Source organism: Spermophilus citellus (assembly GCF_964194105.1).
Source record: "Spermophilus citellus genome assembly, chromosome: 14".
NCBI classification, from domain to species: Eukaryota; Metazoa; Chordata; class Mammalia; order Rodentia; family Sciuridae; genus Spermophilus; species Spermophilus citellus.
In genome coordinates, this window is record NC_138194.1 from 58,356,701 (window position 1) to 58,371,142 (window position 14,442).

The following is a 14,442-nucleotide window of genomic DNA, read 5'->3' on the forward strand; positions in this document are numbered from 1 at the left end:
GTTCCTTTTGGTGTGCAGCTCTTCTCTCTCGCAGCCCCCACTGATCTCTGCTTTTCTGCTATGCCAACCTCAGCAGCTTTAAAGGGAAGGGTTATTAATGGTGGGTGCAGGTCTTCTTGTCTCTGAGAGGAAGCAAAGGTCATAAATATAAGCATCTCTGGGAACTGGGGGGAGAAGAGGGATGCAAAATGTATGGCTTTTTGGATATAGTTATCCACGTAACCATCTTACTTGGTCCCATGGAAGGAGAAATATCCAATATAACAGATGGTTTTTGGACAGTGTTCATTGTGGAAAAGGAGATCTAAGTGATTTTATGGGTGTGGTGTATTATGTCAATTCAATGTACTGTTGTTCTACCATGAAAAATATATTTAATTGTAGTGATAATTTACATGCTTGTAGTGTGAATGATCATAAGTGTTAGAGGGAATTCTCTTGAATGGGATGAGCTCCTCATAAGACAATGGCAATAGAGGGCTTCATATCCCTGAGATCTCATTTGAACCACAAGTGTTAATGGCTAATGATTTTCTATAGGAGTCTCTGACAATGAGAAGTAGCCTCCACATTATGGTTCCCTCTGGGACTTCCCATGACATAGCTATGAGGTGTATCCTTTTGTGAAACAGCTATTAATTAGTCTCTTATTGAAATTGAATTCCTGAACCATGGAGACATGTGTCTCTCCACCCTGATATATCTATTTTGAGGTGGGTCACTTCAAACTCAACAAACTACAAGATAAGGGAGTTGAACATGCCATGTTTGTCCAATGGAAGATATCCAAAACTATATCAGGCAAGACCCCACAGCATCCCAGAGAGTCATAAAGAAAACAGCAGCTATGTTTTAGAAGAAACTTAATCTCTCCTCTGCCTCCAGAAGCAAAACAATTTTAGGAAGATCCTCAATTCTGAGAGATTTCTCTAATTTTTTTTTATTCTCAGTCCTGGTTACTGCTGTTTTAGTTGAGCCAACACTTGATGGTGTCCACTGGACTATTTATTCAGTGCCAGCTATGAAGAACTTAAAATTCTTAAATTATATTTACTTTCCACTGTTTATATTTGTAACTTTATCCAGTGAAATTTAAAAATAATAATCCTGGACTTTGTTTTAAGTTTCTAACTTTTAAAATTACATCGCATTCCCCATAATCCATCTGTTTAAAATTCCATCTGTTTCCCAGTATGCAAAATTTGGTTGTGCTCAATAAAATAGCGTTGTTCCACAATATATGATAATGTTCTCTTTTGTAAGGAATCAGAAGTTAATATACAACACGTGAAGCTTAATTCCAAAATATTTCCAAATTGTAAAACAAAAGAGAACACTGTACATGACACAAGAATGTCACAATGGACTATAGGGATTTAGATAAAGAAAGTATTCTTACCCACTTTGGTAAAAATCAATTAGACTCCATGAATAAAGCAGAAGTTGTTGTCAGGTTTAAAGACAGGTAATAGTTTATAATCAAATATAGTGTAAGAGGACATCATATGTATCCATTTCTTTCTCCATTTACTGAACATGTGTCAAGAATGGTACAATGTATAAGAAACAAAACATTTAATTTATTTACTTCCACCATGAAAATGAAGATGAAATAAAAATAAAATCTTAAATTTAACATGTTCTATGTGAACAAAGGAAGACAACTCTAAAAACGGTATCACTTAAGAATGAGTAAAGTTTTCACCATGGAGAATTTGAGATGGTATCAAAGAAAAGACAGTTATCCGGTTTAACATGAAAATACTTGATAATAATATAATAATAATATATGTTATATATGGAAAAAGAATAGAGAAGAAGAAAGAAGGGGAGGGACAGAAGAACTATCTATGGAACATTCTTATAAGGCTATTTCCACATTCAATTCTTTTTAGAACCTGAGGGTATTGCATTTTACAAATAAAAGCAGTTTTATTATAGTAAAACACTATATAAAATTTTTAATATAAAAAGTGACTTAGAAAATATGTTGGGGTTCATGCCTTGGAGCAATCTGAAATAAACAAAATCAATTAACTAATTTTAAGAATTTAAATTAAATTTATTTTGTGATTATAACTACTGAAGACATTTTATCCCAATTTGAACTTCAACACCCCTATTTCCTGAGATTTTTGACTAAGATATTTAACCTCCTAGTGTCTCAATCTTCTAATCTTTAAACAGGGAACAATAGAACTTACCTCATAGAGTGATAATTAAATACAAGATACACACAACATTTCTTGAAGCAAACTGGACACAGCTTCCAAAAATCACACAATTTGTAACTTAATTTTTATTACATTATAAGTTTTAAAATTACATTTTTAAATCAAGAGAATGGCATAATATGAACTACCCTTTACAAAGATTAATCTAACAATGTTGAATCCATATGAGGAGTAAGGACATATTACAGTATGGATGTCAGTGACAAACATAAAGTGATTCAGGGAAAATAAGATAAAAGTAACCACTATGAGAGTATAGAGAGGAATGTTAGAAAATACTTTCTGGTATTCATATGCTTATGTTAGAATAGAAGCATTGGTTCTCTTGCCAGTAAATATGATGTTCGCTGTAAGTATTTCATAGATGCCACTCATCAGCTTGAGGAAGTTCTTTTTGTTCTAAGCTTTCTGAGATTTTTTAATCAAAGTATAGATGTTGAACTTTGCCAAATACTTTTTAAAATATATGGAGATGAACATACTTTTTTTCTTTTGTAATCTGTTAAAATGGTGACTTAAATATTGATTATTTTAAAAGTATTAAATCAGCCTTATAGTACTGGGAAAACCCACACCTAGTCATAATATAGTGTCCATTTAGTATATTACTGGGATCACATTGGTAATATTTTGGAGAGAATTTGGGCAAATATATAATTAAAGATATCCATCTGAACTACTGTGGGTTTGTAGTGTGTCCTGTTGGTTTTGTTGCAAAGTATTGGTAGCTTCATAGAATAAATGGTAAAGTAATCCCCCCTCCTCACTTTTATGAAGGATTTTGTATGTGAATCATTTTTTTTTTCTTAAATATTTGGTAGAATTCACCAATAAAGTCACCTGAAACTATAATTTTCCTTGTGGCAAAGTTTCTAACTAAAAATTCTGTCTTATTAATAGATATACAATTATCTATTTCTAAATGAGTGTGTTTGATATTTTGGGCCTTTAAAGACAGACTAATTTTTAAAAATTTATAAGCATAAGCTCATACTGTTTTGTTACTATTCTTTCAGATAATAGAATTCTGTAGAATCCAGATGATGATGCCTCCTCCAGTCCCAATATTAGTAATTCAGATCCTGTGCCTTAAAAGTTGCCACCTCTTTCCTCTCTTCCTCAGGAACTTCAGTTGTAAACACGCTGGAATTTTCCAACAGTCAACAGTGCTGTTTTGTTTCTTTGTTTTGGATTTTGGGGGTGCTGCTTCTATTGTTCGTATTTCTCTGTTCTGTTTCATTTGGATAATTTCTAATCCTTTGTCCTTAAGTTTATTAGTTGCTTATTTTCATTGTTGTCTAATGTATTAATTCAATTCAGTGACTTTTCAAATCAGACATTATATATTGCATCTCTAAAACTCTGAGAAGAAACATTATCTTCTACAAGTTTCTACTTCACATAACTAATTTTTCTTCTCTCTACATAAATGTACATATTTGCAGACAAGCAAAACAAATACATAATCAAGTTAGTGTCTATGGGTTAACTTTCTCTTCACTAAAGGCCATGTTTATCTCCACGCCTGCTAATTTTTGATGGATTTCAGACATTGTAAATTCTATATTGGGAGGTACTAGATATTTTTGTATTCTCAAAAATACAGAAATACAATTGATTCTTTTTAATGACAAGACTATGCCTGGCTCGATTGACCTATTTTAATGGGACATAATTAAGTTACTTAGAGATGGTTTGATACATTCCACACTTCCCTGTTAGTCAGAAGCAGAGTAGGAATAGTTTAGGATTAATTTTGCCCTGTTACTGAGGCAATCACTTTTATTCTTCTACCTGATATCTTCCAAATTATGAAGATTTCCATAACAGTTGAGGGATATATGCAACATTTCCTGTCCCAGTGTGAGCCTCAGGGATAATTCCCTTTTCCCTTGTCAGAGAGTCTTCTTTCTGGCCTCTCATAGTTACATCAAATGTATTCCTGATCAGTACTTGATTGAAGAACCAAGGAGACCGACCCCCTGAAATATTCACTAATTTTCTATCATTGCATCTCTCTTACAATCTTCTTTGTAAATTCTTGCCTCTTTTGCTTCCTCCGATTCCTAGCTCTTTTTCTTCAGCTTAGAAAGTTTACTGGGCTCAGCCAGGGTACTCAGCTTCACAGTGCAACCTGGAATTTCACTACAAGCCATAAGTGGCATCATTCATAAGGCTCATATCATTTGTTTCTTCTCTTTCAGGTCTTAAATTATCTGAAATCCAATATCTAAAAAGCATTGCTTGCATTTTTCCATTTTTAATTGTATTCGGTAGCACAGTAAAATTTATTCCTGGTTGTTCCATTTTCTCTGGTGTTTTGTAACCACATAGCACTTACATACATGATTTTCTCTAGGAAATTACTTTTAGGACTTTAATAACCCCTCTCATGAAATAAGAGTTTGTCTTGTGTTTTTTATTCTTATTGTCACTTAGTGGCGATTTCTTTTGTTTTGCTTCTGTGGCTCTGGGGATAAAACTCAGGGCCTAGCTCATGCTAGGCAAATGTTCTACCACTGAGCTATACTCTAGCCTTTAGCCATGATTTCTGATAAATAGAAAAGAGGAGGTTCTTTTTACTTTTCCACTTTTAAACCTGAAGGATTTGAGGAGGAATGTTCTTATTTTGCTTATGTTTGTGCCCCTGGGTAGGCACAAACATACATGCTCTTTTAATACAAATTTATATTAAACCCCTTTTCATTAATGGAACATAATAAATAACATCAATTTCTCTTAATTTGTATAGGAAATCTGATAATTCCGGGATTCTGTCAATTCTAAAATATCTACTCTACATGTTACATACATTAAATTAATGGTGAGTCCAAAACACAATATCAAAATAAGAGGTATAGTACTTCTGGAAGATTATGAAGGTGGAATGGAGATACAGGAAGTTAAGGACAATACAGAATTGCTGATTTAAGACTATATTATATTATTTTAATTGTTATCTATTGCTGCTTTTCTATTTTTTATAAACTGACACATTAAAAATTGAACACATTTATGGGGTACCATGTGATACTTGGGTGCATGTATACATTGTATAATGCTCAAATATAAGTAAGCATATTTATTTCTCAAACATTTATAATTTCTTTGTAGTGAAAACATTAAAGAATCTTTCTTCTAACTTTTTTTGAAATACACAGTGCATTATTGTTACATATAGTTACTCTACTTTGCAATAGAACAGCAGAAATTATTTTTCCTCCCATAACTGTATTGCTTCTCCAGTGGGGCTTTAAATACTGCGTGTCTTTCAAAGAGTTTATGTATTTCATCTTGTCAAAATTAAAACATTCCCAAATGTTTTCTTATTGTCCTTCTAATATCTGTCTATAAATCTTCAGTAATTCCTCTATCATTTTCAATATTTGTAACTTTTGTTTCTCTGTTTTTTTAAAAAAATAATTAGTTGTCAATGGACCTTTATCTATCTATCTATCTATCTATCTATCTATCTATCTATCTATCTAAATGTAAGGCTGATAATTGAACCCAGTGCATCACAGATGCCAGGCAAATGCTCTACCATTGAGCCACAACCCCAGCCCCTTTTGTGTTTTTCTTTGTCATGATCAGGTCACATAGCATTTTATCAACTTTGTCCATCTTGGTAAATGTTTCATACACAACTGAAATGGGTAAGAGGGTTCTACAAATGTCATCTTGGTCAAGTTTAGTTGATGGTATTCAGGATGGATATATCTATATCTATCTATCTATCTATCTATCTATCTATCTATCTATCTATATCTCCTTTCTGATATTGTCTCTACTTGTACCAATTAAAGGGAGAAGAACATTGTAATCATCAACTAAATGTGGATTTCTCTATTCTCCTTATGAGTCTATCAATTTTTGCTTCAAGAATTTTGAAGCTTTCTAGGTACATGCACATTAGAAACACATATTCTTGAAAACTTGATTCCTTTTTCATGGCGAAAGCCATTGCATTGTGTCTGATAAATATTCCTTCTTCTGAATTCCATTTCTTTCATTAATATAACCCATTTACCTTTCTCATGATGAGTATTAGCATCCTAAATTATCTCCATGATTTTATTTTAGCCTATTTATGTCTTTTAATTTAAAATGGGTTTCTTACATACAAAATATACTTGTGTTTCGCTTTTTTGTCCACTCAACTGGATTGTTTAAATTATTTATATTTTCTGTAATTATTTATATGGTTGGGCTTAATTAAATCATCATTTAAACTTCCTATTCATTTCATCTGTTCAGTTTTGTGAAGCAATCTTACAAGATATAACTCACATAGCAAACACATTGAATTAAATGGAGTAATTCAATGAATGGCTTTTAGTATATTCACAGAGTTGCATATCCATTACCACAATCATTTTTAGAATGATTCCATTACTCCCAAAGAAACCAGGCTTCTTATTCCACCCCTCATCCCCCTCCCTCTACACTAAGCAAACAGTAGTCTATTTTCCATTTCCATGGATTTGCTTATTCTGGACATGTCTTATAAATGGAATCATTCAGTATGTACTCCTTTTGTAATTGTTTTCTTTCATTTAGCATAATATTTTCAAGATTCATTCAGATGGTAGAATGCCTCAGTATTCAATTTTACTTATTGCTGAATAATATTTCATTATTTATATATGCATCAGTTGTGCTGCTTCCACTTTTTGACTTATGAATACTGCTACCATAAACATTTGTGTACAAGTTTTTTCATGCACATATGTTTTAATTTCTCTTCATGTATATTTAGGAGAAGAAGTGGTAAATCTTATGGTATCTCCATGCTTAACCACTTGAGAAACTGCTACAGTATTTTGCAAAGCAGTTGTGGAAGGTTCCCATTTCTCTACATTCATTCCAACAGTTGCTGTTATCTGTTCTTTTCCTGGGAATAGCCATCCTAGTGGTAGGAAGTGATATCTCATTTTGGTTTTGATTTGCATTTCTCTGATGGCTAATGATGTTGAACAATTTTCAGTGTGATTTTTAGTCACGTATATATCTTTGGAGAAATGTCTCTTTGGATTTTTTTGCCTTTTTTAGACTGGAAATTTCCCTTTTTACAATGAGCCATCTGTTATTTATTCCCTTTTCTACTTTTCTCATTAATGAATTGAATACGCATCTTGAATCCATCTTCACTGTTGGGTTGTTAATCATACATTAGACAAATGTAACTCATCACTCTTCCTCCAAATATCAAACCAGCCGTATATTGCATAAGAACATAGACACAGTATATTTCTCAGTTCTCTCTCATTTGTTTTGTTATTTTATCATGTTTTAATCTACATATGTCACAGATCCTACATTTTTTAAACTGTCTTTTAAAAGTAATGAGAACTATTTAAGAAATTCATCATATTCACCCATATATTTATCATATCTTGTGGACTTTATTTCTTTGTGTGAGTACAATTTAATCTGGTATCATTCTCAGAGTTCCTGAAGATCTCCCTTATAGAAAAAAGATTTCCAACTCTGAATTCTTTTAGATATTTTTATCCAAAACAAAATCTTTCCATGGCTTTCTATATCTTTGGCTATATTATTCTATATTTCTAGAAATTTAAAGGTGCGAATTCAATGGCTTCTTTTCCCATGGCTCTGACAAGAAGACTTCTCTCACTCTTGTCTGTTCTGCATGTTGGCTGCTTCTACTATTTTCACTCAACTTCTGGCTTGATTTTATTTGCATTTTGTTTGTTTAGTTGGTTTTTGTATTGTTCTGGTTTTTCTTTGGATGAATGGTGGTCCTTTCATCCAGGAATTTGTAGATATTAAATTTGGAAAAATTTAAACATTATTTATTCAAATATTTTTTGCTCCCTCTTCTAACTTCTCTTCGTAGATCTCTACATATACCTAAATTAGATCATTTGCCATTTTTTCTGCTCTTTATTGAGGTGCTGTTTATCTTTTTTTCCCCTTCAATTTCTCTGCACTTCATTTTTAATTGCTTATACTGCTGTGTTTTCAAGTTAACTTATCTTTTCTACAGTGTTTAAATTGTAATAACCTTCTTCCTATGAATTTTTCATTTCACATATCTTTCATCAATAAATTTTCCATTTGGATCTTTATTGTTATCTTTCATTTATCATTATTCTGTACATTTTTCCTTCAATATATTTTAGCATTTATAACAGTTATTTTAACATCTTTTATAATCAGTATCTTCCATTTCTATATCTATGTCTATTGATTTTTTTCTTCCAGTTAATTTTTCTCCTGGTTTTTGGTTATATTTTCCTGAATGTTCACATAGCTGGTACCTTTTTCCTTGGCTACTGCCATGGTTGTGTGCTTTGTTTTGTTTATTTTTTTTAAATAAAATGTATTATTTTTCTCTGGCTCATAATTTGAATCTTTAAAAGCTTCCCTTTAACTTTGTTAGATGGATCAAGAGAAGTCTTTATTGTGGAATTAATTTGAGAACCATACTATTGCCTAGGCATTCTGATGGCAATAATGAATGCCTAGTAAATTTTAGCTCTTTCCATTCTAGCTAGTGGACATGAGCTGTCACCATCATTGTGGGAGCACAGAGAATTATATCTTTCTTTCCAGTAGTTCTTTAATTAATCCTCAGTTTTGGTGATGTTTCTTTCTACACAAGCACAAAATTACTTTGCCTGAGCATCACAGAAACTCCTAAGGCTTCTTTTTCTCCCAGCATTTTGAGCATGCGTGCATGTGTGTGTGTATGTGTGTGTGTATAATCTGTCTCCCTCCACTCTAATCTCCCTTCTTTCTTCCTTTCTTACTCTGGCCTATATATTATTGCTGCCTCAGCCACAGGGAACTCCAATTTCTATTATCTTAAATCAGTAAGGACTTTTGGCTCTCCTTTGGATCCGTCTCTCTGCTTTCAAATAATTTCTTTTTCTCTTTACTTCTCTTAGAGATAATTGTCCTGCACTATCTATCCTCCAATATACAAAGCAGTACTTTCACATATTTCATCTAATTGGTGTAACAAAGCAATTTCTGTTGCAGTTCAACTCTTATGAATGATAGGGAAGACCAATATATTAATTTTAAGTCGACCTCCTCCAAAAGCCCCCACCTTTACATTTCCCCTTTCATTTTCCCAGGTTAAATCTCCATTACCACTCAGTTACATTCTATTCATTTCCCAGGAGATCTGACGCTGCCAGTCTTATCCTTATATTAGTAACTTCCATACTGCTTCTAGAATTATCTTTTCGGTATGAAAATCTTGAAAGTTCATTTTTTTCCAACCACTTGTTAATAACATCTTTGAGGACAAGGATTATATCTAGCAATTAATAAGAAGGATGATGAAAAAATAAGCTCTCAAGGAAAAACAAAAATCCATATATCCAATTTCCTCATTACTGTGGTGTAAATAGTCCTATCACAGCTTCTTGCAAATTGCTAATATAATGTTAGTGAACACAGTCGTGTGAACAGATGCACACATTCAGCTTTCTTTTGTGAGACAGAATAATTCAGTTCCAGGACATTTAGTATATTTTCTTCTGTAGATTCTTTATACATGTTTCTTGAATTAAAAACTTATTACTGCTGGGCACAGTGGTGCATACCTGTAATCCAAGCCAAGGGATGCCAAAGCAAGGGATCACAAGTTCAAGGCCAGCCTCAGCAACTTAGTGAGGCCCTAAAAAACTTAGCAAGTACCTGTCTTAAAATAAAATAAATTAAAAAGGCTGAGAATGTGGCTCAATGACTGAGCAGCCATGCATTCAATACCTAGTACAAAACAAAAACAAAAACAAAACCCAAACAACAAAGAACCTTTTTATATGTGCTAATGTATAAGAACATAAGGAGAATTAGGGGCAACTTACTAACCAATTCATTTATCCTCCAAAACACTAATAATATGTATGTATCTAATTAATTAGGCAGAGAGGTTCTAATAAAAGAATATAAACATATTAATAATTTGCATGTTTTAATATGATTCTTAGTGAAAATTAAGCAGAACCTTTCTGAAAAGTATGAAAACAAAAACTAACTGCATCACTTTGGGATAATTATTCTGTATTATCAATGAGAATTTGAGGCATTTTATAAAATTACCATCATTGTGGGAGCACAGAGAATTATATCTTAAATGAGACTGTGCATATATGACTCTACTTTCCCATTCATGGCATTTCATAGCTAGAAGGCATTCAAAGCAAAAAGCATTAGGTCTGAGAATGATAAACCCCTTACTAATAAATATATAATACAACACATAATATAGTAGCAATGTTGGAAGATGGTGTACATTAAGAATCTAAGATAACCAAAGCTACAAAGTTGAGTTGAAAACTATAATTGCAAGATAATGAAGATGCATAAGCAAATTATCTGCACTCACAAGTCTTTCTAATTTTGATTATTAACATTATTAACATTATATTGTCCCACTTTACCTCACTCACTCAATTCCATAGTATACTTATTACAAGTATCTATTGATTTAGGTGTGTGGTAACTGAGACCCCCTGAGAAGTACATACATTTTGTTATATACTATACATATTAAGTTGCTGCATTTGGTTTCCACATATATAGAAAAATTATTGAATGTGCCAATAGATCATACTCATATTCTCAACAAAAAGGTAAACAGGAAATAGTTCTGATTGGGGAGAGCATGATGTATATGGGTCCAGAGACAATGGTTAGAGACCTAATCCAATATCCACCCAGGGCAACCTTACCTAAAAGAGGGAATATAATCAGCAAAAAGTTCAACGAGAGTCCTAAAAGCATGATTCACCTTTTCTGTGCACTTTCTTTTAGTTTGCTTTTTGTTGAAACCAATTATGAATTCAGTCATATATTCAATGCTTACTTTATATAATAGTAGAGAAGTGAGAAAAAGAGAACAGGTAATATACAATATGTAGCTTAAATCACATTGATATCATTTTAAAATATGAATACCCTATCTTTCATCTAGATCCAGAAGGCAGCCATTAAGAGTTGTGTGGGCTGTGATGTCAGTACCAGTTACAGAGGCAAGCCCCTACTGCATTGCATGAGTGCTGAAGATGAGTAGTATCCTACTCCAAATCTTTGTCTATGACATAGGTTAATACTTTGTTGTCACACAACTGTTTTTAGAAAACAACTAATATTATTATCTTTTAGAGAATGCCATTTCAATGCTATTTTATACTCATGTGGAAGGCAGCAGCATAGATCTGGTCTCCTCAAATAGAGGTCATGGTCAATCTCCATGGGATTTTAGATTTTGGAATTGCTTTGCAATAAAAAGTTATTTAGAATTTTTTTCTATTTCTATTGTCACTGTTTTTTTTTTTTTAATTCCTTATTTTTTACTTAAAAAAGTATGCAGTAAGTGAATAATATATATTTTTCTTGACACTTTATTATCAGCTCATTTATCACTTAGTTCTCCAAATTGACTGCCTCTCCTAAGAGAAATAAAAGAAGTGCATTGACCATAGTACTTTATTTGAAGTATTATAGAATAACTAATAACATTGTAAAAAGGGAATTGAGGAAGAATTTGGTAAAAAAAAATAGGTATGACAATTTTCTTTATGTTAATAGAATGAAAATGCTTGGATGTCAGCAACATAGGACCACATGAGAGCATACGTAAATGTGTGACAGGTGAAGAGGGGTAGGGATGGGATTTCATTTTTAGGTAAATAATTTATTTAATTGCTGCAATTTAAACAGATTTTATTTTAAAAGTACAGAATGGTTGAAGTATAGCTTCCTTCTTATGCAAGGTAGACATAGCTGAGGTTCACAATTAAAGTTGTATGGAAGGTCTATATGGCCAGGGCCAGAAATGCACCTCCTTTTCATTTATTGTTATTTAATGAGCGTATGCTTGCATATCCTCTCTCTAATGCTAGTCTTACATAGTAAATCTTTTCAACTTTTTTACTTTTGAATTATCTCAGTTTCATTCCGCCTTTGTTTTAGAGAGCTTTTCATCACTATGACCAAAAAAACTAACAAGAACAGCTTAAAGGAGGAATTTTATTTGGGGCTCACAATCTCAGAGGTCTCAGTTCATAGGGTCTACTTCATTGCTCTGCACCCAGGTGGTGCAACACATCATGGGGGAAGGGTCCAGTGGAGGACAGCTGCTCAGCTCATGGCAAGGTCAGAAGCAGAGATAGAGAAAAGCGCTCTATAGGGATACGGCTGCATCAATGATTATAGCGGCACAATTCACAATAGCTAGACTGTGGAACCAATCTAGATGCCCCTCAATAGATGAATGGATAAAAAAAAAATGTGGCATCTATACACAATGGAGTATTATGCAGCACTAAGAAATGACAAAATCATAGAATTTGCAGGGAAATGGATGGCATTAGAGCAGATTATGCTAAGCGAAGCTAGCCAAGCCCTAAAAAACAAATGCCAAATGTCTGCTTTGATATAAAGAGAACAGCTAAGAACAGAACAGGAAGGAAGAGCATGAGGAAAAGACTACAGTAAACAAAGACGAATGGGGGGAGAGAAACGGAGAGAGAAGGGAAAGCACATGGAAATAGTAGGAGACCTTCAATGATACATAGAATTATAAGAGGTTATGAGGGGCAAGGGGGAGGGAAAAAAAGGGAGAGAATTGAACAACAGCAGGGGAGGTAGAGAGGGAAGATGGGAGGGGAGGGAAGGGGAGGGGGGATAGTAGGGGATAGGAAAGGTAGCAGAATACAACAGTCACTAATATGGCATTATGTAAAACTGTGAATATGTAACAGATGTGATTCTGCAATCTGTATTTGGGGTGAAAATGGGAGTTCAAAACACAATTTGAGTCAAATGTATAAAAGATGATATATCATGAGCTATGTAATGCTTTAAATAATCAATAAAAAAAAGAAGAAAAAAAAAAAAAAGAAAGGAGCCGCGGGAAGATGCAACCTTTAGGGCATGCTCCTTGAGGACCCACCTCCTCCAGCTACCCCCCCACCTGCCTATAGTAACTCTGCAGTTAGGGCTTTTGTGTTAGGATGGAGTTATTAGGTTGAAGCTCTTATACTCCAATCATTTTGCTTCTGAATCTTCCTGCATTAACTGGAACTTTTGGGAGATACCTCATATCCAAACCATAGCAACATTGATGTTTCTCAAACTCTCCTACATAAAACAAAAGATCTAAGGTACTTGTTCAAAATGTACATTCTGAGCCACTTGAATCAGAATTGCTGGGAGTGGGTTCAGATATTTGTACTTCTAACAAGCACCTGTTAGGATTAGACATTTGAATTCTAAAATTGCCAATAATGGTCTTTGGATGAATCAGCAATAATCCCAACATCTTCCACATTGTGAGTTAAACTTGATCTGGGAAAAAAATTATAATAATAACAAGAAAATAAGCAACAAATGAATTGGAATATGACAATTGGCTCACAATAAACTGCTCTAAAATCTGGCAAGGTTAAGATGAGTGGGAGACCCCTGGGTTTGTAAAAATGTTAAGATCACCTCTTATTTTCTCTGTTTGATATGAAGTAAGAAAATTAACTGAAGATATAATATTTTTCTCAAAAAGGATCAAGACATTTTATAATTTTTACAGAAATCGTGTTTAGTGTAAATTCTATGAATCACATGAAATTTCCCAAAGTTCACTGAATTTTTTTCTACTTTTAAAATGATGATTAAAACATATTGGAAAGCAGATTGTGTCCTTTAAGCTACCTGAGAAGGGAAACCTACAAAAAAAAGAAAAGAACAAAGGAAGATGAAAGTGGGGGAGGGGAGGGAGGGCAGGCAGGAAGGAAGGGGAAAGGGATAAAAGTAGAAAATGGAAAATTAATATTTATAAAGTTAATTGTGTTCCTTTTCAAATGTTTTTTCATTCAATAGTTTCTCCTTATTTATGGTGGACCATCCTTTAATAATATTTCATTATTTTAATCTTAAAAGTTTTTTTTTTTGAACCACATCCTATTTTAGAACATCAATCAAAATAATCAGGTTCAGATTACAAACTGAGAAACAAAAATAAGCCCACATTTATCTAAAAACACAATCTCCATAATTTCTATGAAAAAGCAAATGTAAAAACATATTTCTGTTTCAAAGAAAAATTGCACCAAAGTTACAAGGAAGACTCTTCAGGACTACTGCAATAGGGGAAAGGGATTAAACTCAAATCTGTTGAAATAAAAGATGGGAGACATTTTATGCACAGAGGTAAGTTAGTGCAAAATCA